The sequence below is a fragment of the Coturnix japonica genome, chromosome 14, assembly GCF_054131305.1.
Source record: "Coturnix japonica strain WE chromosome 14, WE-NBRP24, whole genome shotgun sequence".
Taxonomy (NCBI): domain Eukaryota; kingdom Metazoa; phylum Chordata; class Aves; order Galliformes; family Phasianidae; genus Coturnix; species Coturnix japonica.
Genome location: NC_140676.1, coordinates 18,793,664 through 18,803,422, shown reverse-complemented (window position 1 = coordinate 18,803,422; position 9,759 = coordinate 18,793,664). Strand labels below are relative to the sequence as shown.

General features: G+C 47.7%; 1 non-coding gene across 1 annotated transcript; it reads right to left on the bottom strand.

The window, feature by feature from the left end:
* Positions 1 to 1,896: 1,896 nt before the first annotated feature.
* TRNAQ-CUG (transfer RNA glutamine (anticodon CUG)) lies at positions 1,897 to 1,968 on the bottom strand. Its single transcript has one exon. It is a non-coding gene; the product is annotated as a tRNA-Gln (tRNA).
* Positions 1,969 to 9,759: the final 7,791 nt, after the last annotated feature.

The window sequence follows — 9,759 nt, the reverse complement described above, 5'->3', positions numbered from 1 at the left end:
TGTGGGCATGTAAAGGTCTTCAGAGAGAGCCCCGTGTTAGTTGTGGTGTCGAGTACATCAGCCCCTTCTCAGGTGAATGAGTTCCTATTTGGTGGGCACATGCCTCTTACTTCACAAAAGCAGCCAATAGGTAAACGCATCAGCAGGAAAAATGGAAGGAGTAGAGTGCATTTAGGGCCAGGACTTAGATGAAAACACCCATGTAGTGGTTGAGATCAACAAAAGGAGATGTATCCCACCTAGAAACCTCATCTAGATGGGCCTGCAACACACAGTGGGTTGGAGTAGAAAATCTCCAAAGGCCCTTTCCACTCCAGCGTGAGTAACTCCAGCTCTGCACCAGCCATGAAAAGGAAAGGCTTTGGATGGCAGCAGGACCAGAATGTGTAAAACGCTCTTTGTTTCAGGAACAGCACACAGAACTTTGAAATGACCTTGATGAGGAAAGCAGGGCTGTGGGAGGAATGAGTCCAGAAGCTCTGCACTCCACAGCTACGTGACTAGTGTGTGACTGCACTTCAGGGTTTTCCCCAGCTCTTCCGCATCAAAGGGACTGATAGGTGCACTGGGTGGCTGATCCCATGTGCCTTTGTACTTTGAAATATGTGGAATGGGATGTTGCATCCCTGGCCCACAACAAAGAGCCTTCAGGGTTTGGCTCCTTGCCCTCTTCCCTTCTCAAAAGCAGGACATTCAGGCTTCTGGACAGTGGGATCAGCGTGAGATCTCACTTCTGTACCACGATTTGGTGGCTTCCAACAGCCTCTACACCGTGCAGCTTAAGCTCCCTTCCCAGGCTGGAAGAAGCACCACTACTTGGTCAGTTTCACCAAGGAACATGGCTATGGACGTCAATCTCAGGAACCTCCTGATATAAAAGAGCAAAGAGTCTTTAGGTTATGGAACACTGCCCTCAGTTCCTCTACAGTAGAGTGCATCCAAGGCCTCAGGCCAGGGAAATGAATGTGCAGAGCAAAGCCGGCCAGAGTGAGTGTGAGTAAACCTCGGGGAAGGATCATAGGATCATATACCCATGCAATATCCCAATTTGGAAGTGACCCAAAAGTCAACAAGTCCAACTCCTAGCTCTGCACAGGACCGTGTATAAATCAGATCATACATCTGAGATTGTAATCCAAAATCGTGAGATGGTGTCTACTCTGCTAGACGTACCCTCTACGGGGTCACTCCTGTAAAAACACTAACCATTTACTGACAGGAGACAACTGCGGGCATCTGGTTGGTCACTCGCCTCCAGCTGTGCCTGAAACTTCATTACTCCACGTATACAGCCTTTATACATAACGGTGAGTGTGATGTGCATAGAAAAATTGTGTTTAATACTTCCAGAGGGAGGTTGGACTGGAAGAAGAAGCACGAGAGAGACAGTCTCTTCTCAGTGGTGCCCCTGTGAGGGGACAAAAAGCAATGCGCATCAGTGGGAATCCACGGAACACCACACATAGTATTCCTCATGTTCTGTGAAGATGGTCGAAGGTGGGAATGGGCTTTCCAGGGATGTTGAGGAGTCTGTCTCGTTGGAATAAACTACATACACCCAGACATGGCTCTGAACAGCCTCCTCTTCTCGACCATGCCGTGAGCAGGCCTTGCACTGCAGGGTCTGCATCTCATCTGCTGTGGGATACAGTGGCATACTGCTGGTTTCCCTCACAAGGGAGCAGCCATCAATCAGAAGGCAACAAAGAAGGGTCCGGGCCTGTGTTCACTGAGCTAGACAGGTGTGGAGGGACCATGTCAGGGGAAGGCTGTTACATTTCTAAAAGCTCAGAGAAGGAAGGAGAGCAGGAAGGATGACTGGAATGCATGAAGAAGTTCACTTTCAGACCTAGGTGAATGTCAGCTGTGGGCAAAGCTGTGGGAGCCCAAAAGTAGAGGTCTCACTGAGATTTGAACTCAGATCGCTGGATTCAGAGTCCAGAGTGCTCACCTTTACACCATGAGACCAGCTGCATACTTGCTCTGTGCCTTCTCAGCAACAGAATGGACAGACAGGAGACTTTAGAGGAATGCTGTGCTTGCAGAAAGACACAGCACATCTTCTCATGGGTCCCACAGCATGCAATGGGTGCCTTTGATTGCACTCAAGAGGAGGACATGAAGACATCCTGAGGGACCTCAACAAACCAGAAAGGCGAGCTCCCGTGAACCTTCTAAGCTTTAACACAATGTCCTATCACTGTCTAGCTGAGTAAAAAGTTGATTCCCCTCCTGATTATTTAAAAAAAAAATAGTTATAAAACAGAGGTTATTCCCTTTTAAATACTGGAAGGCTGCAATGAGGTTCCCTCTCAGCCTTCTCTTCTCCAGGTTGAACAAGTCCCGCTCCATCTGACTGTCTCCACAGGAGTTGTGTTCCAGAGCTTGGATCATCTGCTTGACCCTTCTCTGGACTCTGCAACAGCTCCTGTACTGGGGGCCCCAGTCCTGGATGCAGTACTCCATATTAGACCTCACAAGGGCAGAGTAGAGCGGGACAATCACCTCCGTGTCCTGGCTGGCCAGCTCATCTGGTTGAGCCCAGGAAGCATATGGCCTTCAGAGCTGCAAGAGCACAATTCTGGTTCATGTACACATTTTCATCTTTAAGCCCCCCAGATCCTTCTCCACATTGCTTCTCTCAAGGAGGTCTTCTCCCAGACTGCATATACATCTGGTGTTACTCCAACCCAGATGCAGAATCTTGCACTTTGCTATGTTGAATCTTAGGTCGTTCACACGGGCTCTCCTTTCCAGTTTGCTGAGCTCCCTCAGGATGGCTTCACATCATCTTAATGTGCCAACCAAACCACCCAGCTTGGTGTGATTGGCAAACTTGCTATGGCTGCACTTAAGCCCATCATCAGTGTCACTGATAAAGATGTTTCTACACCGGTCTCAACACAGACCCCTAGGGAAAACTGCCCGTCACCAGCCTCCACCTGGACAGAGTACAGTGATGGACACCAGTGGTTAGCTCTCAAGTGCGTTCGGTGTAAGTTCTCTGGCTAAACCTGCGAGACGTTTCTCCCTGTGCATCATCAGAGATGTGCTGTAGATGGTGAAGGAAGTTCCATCAAAACATTAAGGTTGCACTAATCCCAAACGGAAAAGTTAGGCCCAGATTTACAGGACTGCAGCAGGGATGAAGACCTTAAAGGCACTGCTAGTACTCAACATATGCTTGCGAAAAAATACATTGCTTGGTTTTTGGTTTGTTTTCTGCAAAAGGAATGGCAACAAAGTCTGATTCATAACAAGGAAAAGTAGCACTGGGAGTGAGATGCTCCTCTCACAAGAGGTTGCTGACAGGGAATGTCTATAGGCACGTCACATGTTCCCTGTCATCTCTGAAGAATCACTCTGTGCTTGGTTGAGCATGTCATCACGCTTTTACCAACCAAATGCGTACTGCCAGCAGCTTCATTGAAAGTGATGAGTGAAATACAGCAGAGGTCATCTCTGAAATGCTCTCCATGCAGAGACGTGAAGGACGTAGTATGCTGCGTTCAGTCAGAATATCAGGATTGAACAGTCCCACATGAGAGAAAAGACCCATGTGTCTATAGATGTTTTCAAGCTCAATGGCATGGAAACATTGTTTGGAGCTAGAGGAAATCCCCCGGTAACCAGTGTTGAGGATAATAAGTATGTTTCCTATACTCATCATGCTAATGTTCATGCTCTCCCAACATCTTGATCAGCAACGTAGTCAATAGAATTGGGTGTGCCCTGGGCAGGTGTGCCGATGACTTTAAGCTGAGTCTGATGGTGAAAAGAGAAGCCCTTTTTAAACCAAATTTAAACCAAAAGAGGGGAGATTTAGGTTTGATGATAGATCTGCTGCTTCCATTGAAAGCACTGCCTTTGTGTGATTAGTGCAGATGCCTATGTGACTTGTTTTCTCTTGGACAGGACATGATCTGCTCCAACCTGGTAAATGATGAAAGCTCACCCAGGTGAGGTTTCGCAGCTGGAATGCCTGGGAACAACTGCTTAGCACTCCCCAGTCCAAGCCTGTGTGTGTCCCCTCTTCCCGACAACACTACTAACACTACTTGATGACTGAGGAGAAGTAAATGTGAGCCAGTGTCAGAAATGGGGAAGAAAGCCAGACTGGAGAAGCGAGGAAAGGTGACGATCATGTGGAGTGTGTTTCAGCATGCATTCCCTGGGATGATCAGAGGAGTTACAGGCATGGCTAGTCCAAAGTGAGGGAATCAATTTCTGTTTGGAATCACCAAATCTTGGTGTGTAAGCATGATCAAAGTAATATACATCCTTCCCTGAAAGAGACCCATACTCTCATTCTCCTGCTTTGCTCAGCATATTCATCTCACTGACCAAAGTCCTGCATGGCCTCCTTTTTAGGAGAGGCTCAGGGCAGGGTGCCAAACATGGAAGATTATTTCTTGAGGGTCAGCACTGAAACAGCCCACATCTTGCATTTCAAGTACAAACTAATATAGCATCAGCCTCCCAGAGCACTTATCTGTCATCATGATGTGGAAGAGTTGGGAAAAACCCTGAACTGCAGGCACATATGAGTCACGCAGCTGTGGAAAGCAGTGGAAATGGTGCCCTGCCCATGCCAGAAATAGCAGAGCTCCTCGAGTCATGCCTCCCAAAGTTTTGCTTTCCTCATCAGGGACATAACTAAAGGGCTTTGAACTTTTCCTGGAACTAGAAAGTCCAGTGCTGCTTCCTTCGAAAGCATTCCTTGTTTGACTTGTGCAGAGCCTGAGTGGCTGTTTTCTGCCTGGAAAACACTTCTGGATATGATTCATTGCAACCCGCTGTGCATAGAAATATTGCCTAGGTGAGGTTTCTCTAGTGGCACTCCAGAGCCCAGAGGAAATGAAACATCAAAACTTTGGCCAACATGGTTGCCAAGTGGCCATACATGCATACAACATGGTGCCACGTGGTATAAGGAACCTGAATGCTTCCTTCTGTCCTGCTTTGGTCCCAGCAGGCCAGTGAGCGAGTGATTTGCATCATGAATGGCTGATGGGAGACTGTCTGTCTTGAAGAGCCTGGAGACTGAAGGGGAAATGGCAAAGGGGTGCAGAGGAATAACTGAGCTCCAGTGCCAGTGGGAAAGAGGCTGGTGTGCAGCCCATGCTGCAGAGGCAGGTGACAAACAGTGCCATCTCTGAGAACTGCAACTTTGTGGAAGGAGCCTGAGTGCAGGGCATCTCAGGAGGTCGACTGCTAGTCCAAGAAAGAGTTACAAGCATGGCTAATCCAGAGTGAGGGCACACTGCTCAGAGTGGTCCTGTTGAAACCACAGTTTGATTAAGCAAGTGGGAAGATTCCTAAACTTCTTTGGATACTTGCTTTGTGCTTTTTTTGTGTAATTCTCATGGTCTTCAAGCAGCCCGCTAAGTCTTTGTTTAGCACTCTCCAGCCCAGGGAGGAGTTGACAGTGGATCATATGGATCTGGACTGAAGGAGACTGCAGGCCGTGCAGAGCCCTCACAGGAGCAGATTCTGGGCAAAACTGCAGCCCTTGGGGAAAGAACCCCATGGATGAGCATTTGACCTGGCAGTTGCTGCCACCCATGGGGCACACATTCTGCTGCACTCATTTCCTAAACGAGTGTACCTTGCTGTATGGAGACATCCTGTAGCAATTCTTGAACAATCGCAGACAGAACTTACCTCCACATGCCCCATTCCTCTGCATTGCACTGTGGGATGATAAAGAAAAGGGTAGGTGGGAAAAGAGGGGTGGTGTTTTCTGTTTCCTTTCATTTCTGGATGCGTTAGTCTTCTTTTAATTGTAGGCAACAGACTACATTAATCTGAGTCTGTTCTCCTCATAAGGGTAAATGCTGATGGATGGATCTAAGTAAATGGATCTTCTTGCTTTTGTCTCAACCCTTGTCAACGGTTTACGGGCTGATTTGACCCAGCTCCATGACAAGGAGGGCAGAGGGATTTTGCAAAATCTGTGCCTGCAGAAAATGGAAACAGGGGACCCCAAAACAATTAAAACCAGCAACAACAACCTGTTTAGAAACAAACTAATTTACTAAATATGGTATCAGAATGCAAGGTAGCACACTATAATACAATGTAATTAGAACTGAAGCTATTAAATCAAATATAATGAGAGAAAGTATCTGAAAGCTGTAGGCCTTACAGTAGTGCTGAGGTGGTGAATGCGGTCGGGATGAGCAGCAGCGAGGAGAGCTGAAGGAAAAAAGAGACATCAGGTGACCTTGCCAGGACCTCTCCGACTGCAAAGCCCCTGTGGTATGTAGTTCTTCTCTTCTGGGACAAATACCAGGAACTGGAGCACTGACACTTTAACTCCCAGCACACTACATGATGTTCTGATGTGGAATACCAGTATCCAAAAATCATAAAACCATGAAAACCCTTGAGCCCTTTTTTAGTGTAGTTTCACTGTGGGTTGCAGAAAGCACCAGCTTGTGAACAGGTGATCCTCATTGTTAATGCTTAGAGGAGGACATCTGACAGCAGTGGGTCCCCATGGATCTTCCCTGATAGGGCTTTGTTGGCTGACCTGTTCCCAGACCTTGCACACAGAGTGATGGAGGTTGTGTCCATCCTCTATTCTCCTCTGGAGAAGATGAGCAAAATGACATGTGGTGGAGTTAGTGGTATCTGGTGACTATTCTATACTGCCCAAGGTACTTAAAGGCGTGCTGGAAAGGAGGAGGGGGCTCTTCAGTGCCTTACTGAAGTCCCGTGTCTACCAGCCTAAGCAGTAAAGCTCCTGTGGAGAATGTGGTACCTGGCTGTATTGGGTGAAGTGAGAAAAGGAAAAGGGATACCTGGAGGGTACCTGATGAGAGAGTGAGGACTAAGAGGATGTGTGGTATACCCGTGCTGGTACATGGTTTGTCCCCTGGAGTAGTGCTACTGAAGAGAACAGAGCAGCAGAAGGAGATGCACAAATGCTCAGCCCCGGGCTAGAGACCTTGAAGAAGGCAGGTACATTCAGGCCATGTCCCATGCACATCCTACTAAAAGTGTCTTGTTTTTCATTTGTCTTATGTGCCTGGCTCATGTGTGAAGACAGGGTGTGTGGATGGCCCAGGGAAGCTACAGGCAGATGCCAAAACATGCAGGTCTCAGCAGGTCTCAGCTAGCTCTTGTTCTCCCCAAACAGGCTCTACCAGCTCAGCCTTCCCCACACCTTCCTTGGCCTGCTGCCAGCAGCTGAGCCTGGTCCCCACCCATGGCAGGTAAACCGGGGCTGCCCTGGGAGCCCTCACCCCCAACAGAGCTGGGTAGGGCGGGCACTGCTGCAGCACCAGGAGTTTTCTCCGGCTCCCTGCTGAGGCCTGTCCTAGCTGCTCGCTGAGAGCTGGAGGGTAGCGGCAATCATTCATTGTGGCTGGGGCTGTCCCCTTCCGTCTGCTCCGTCCCGCTCTCATTTGTCCCTTCCTTGCCCAGCAGCACTCCCCAAATGCTGTGGAGCAGCACTTGCAGCGCAGCACGGCACTCAGCTCTACCTGGGAAGGCCGGTTGTTCAGGGGGAAAGGGGCTTGTGCTAGCCAAGCTGACACCACAAACTTTCACACAAGCATGCACAGGGAGCACAGGTCTGAGATGGATGGAGAGCAGCACCAGTGGGAGCGTTCAACAGGCAGTTGAAGAAGGCTCCAATTCCAGACGGTAAACTTAAAATCTCTGAACCCAAGTCAAAACCTGTAAAATATTCTGAAGAGAACAGGAGTCTAATTCATGATTTAGAAGGGAGGAGAGCAAGCTGACAGGTGGGTGCACGCCCTGATGGACACATTTTTATGCCCATTAGTATTTTATGAAAATTGGCTATAGGGGAAGATAAGATTTGGCAAACCAACATTACAAATTACAATCCTAGAACCAGGAGCAGGGCACAAGTGGACCTAATGGGAAAGGGAACCTTCCAGGGTAACAATAGCAAATTGATTTCACAGAACTCCCAAGAAAAGGGGGTACCTCTGTATGTTGGTACATTTTTATTGTGGCCAGAGGCATTCCCTTGCAGAACTATTAAGACATGTGAGGTAACTAAAGTATTTTTGCAAGAGTTTATTCCAAGATGCTGAGGAACTACTTGGTCTGTCAAGGAAAATGCACCGCTGAAAGTTAAACTTTAAAGAAAAGATGAGTCAGTTACTAATTTGCTTTACAATGTAATTAGTAGCTTTTCTAAAACTTTATACTTCTCTGATTGCTGGGTCTGTACACAGTTACCAAAGGCAGGGACGGAAGTACCGTGATCTGGGATCCTGTCACTAAATTCATCTGCTCAGTACAAACATAAAAGCAGTCAAAGGGAGTCCATTTACTTAGGGGCAGGTGCCATATTTAATAGTGGCCACTATTAAGGAAAGTAATAGCATTCTCATTAGTGGGCATGAGTATCATACTGGAAGCAATACAATCAGCAAATGTTATTTGGGTAAGGGTTTTTGGTGGCTGTGGGGAGATGGGAGAGGTCAAACTCCCACCAGGTATAGTGAGAACTATGTGGAGCCAGGATCAAAATCCAAGGAGGGTTAAAAGGGTAAATAACCCACTGGTAAGGTATAATACAGAGTGCCATGGATTCGTGAGAGCCCTTATCCCAGTCTTAAAAGTAGTACAGCTGGAAAGGACTATAGTGAACATTTATGCAACTTTGGAAACAATTGAGAATTCTACAGCAGACGCCCTATGGGCAGTCCAAGAGGAGGTATCCTCTTTATCCAAAGTTGTATTGCAACACGGAGTGGGCAGGGATAACACCGACTGGGGAGTGGCTTTCTCTGGACTATGGGATAAACTTACTAGTTGCCAAATTTAGGATGGCTAAAACAGCTTTTCTTAGTCACCTTTGCTACTCTTGGTGCGCTCTACTTATGTAGTAAGGAGATGCTCTTTGCGTCTGTGCCAGGATACCAAAAGGGAATACGAGGTATGGGAGAGGCATGGGCTAAGACAAAAGGTGGAGAGTCTGGCTTATTTCAGGGCACATCAAGAAAGAATAAAATAATCTAGCAGGTGGAAGTCCTGCTAGATTGAAAAAAGGGGGGGAACTGAAGGATGATAGAAGGGCCCCACAGTAAGGGAGAGAAAGGGACTTCACAGAAACTGGGACAGGGGTAGTGAAAAGATAGTTTATGTAGAAGTCGTTAGAAGAATGGGGATTGCAGACACTGGGTCTGGAATAACAAGGGGGATGATGGCCATAAAGAAAAGGGTGGAACAGTCCGAGAACAGTGGGGTGATTAGATGTCCACAGCACTAGCAAGAACCAGTCTGGGGGGTGCCCCTCCCGCAGGGTTGAAAGTTTACAGCGAGGAAGACGATGAGCCTTCATCCCACAACCAGCCCCATGACTCACTAAGCACGCGCAAGGGGGGAGGGACTGCATGCAAATGGGGTCTCAGGAATGTAATGAACACATATCCAAATTCCTGCCAACTACTGATTATGTATTAGTTCAGCCTAAATCTGTAGCAGGCTTTCTTCTAACAATGTGCAAGTGAGGTGGAGCTGTCCACCTTGCACCGGGGTGTATGCACTTCACTCATTAAACATACTTGCTTCATAACTTATTTGTGGTTATGGAGTTTGATTCCACAAGTCAGTCCCGGATGTAGGGAGGAGGAAGGATTCATTCCCAATTCTGCTGTCTCCATCTCCTCCATCTGTGGTGATAACTACACAACCCTAGGAGCTGCTCAGCACCACTGTTGGTACCCTCACTAGCAAGCGCAGGAAAGTCATCAGACAGAGCCCCAAGTTAGT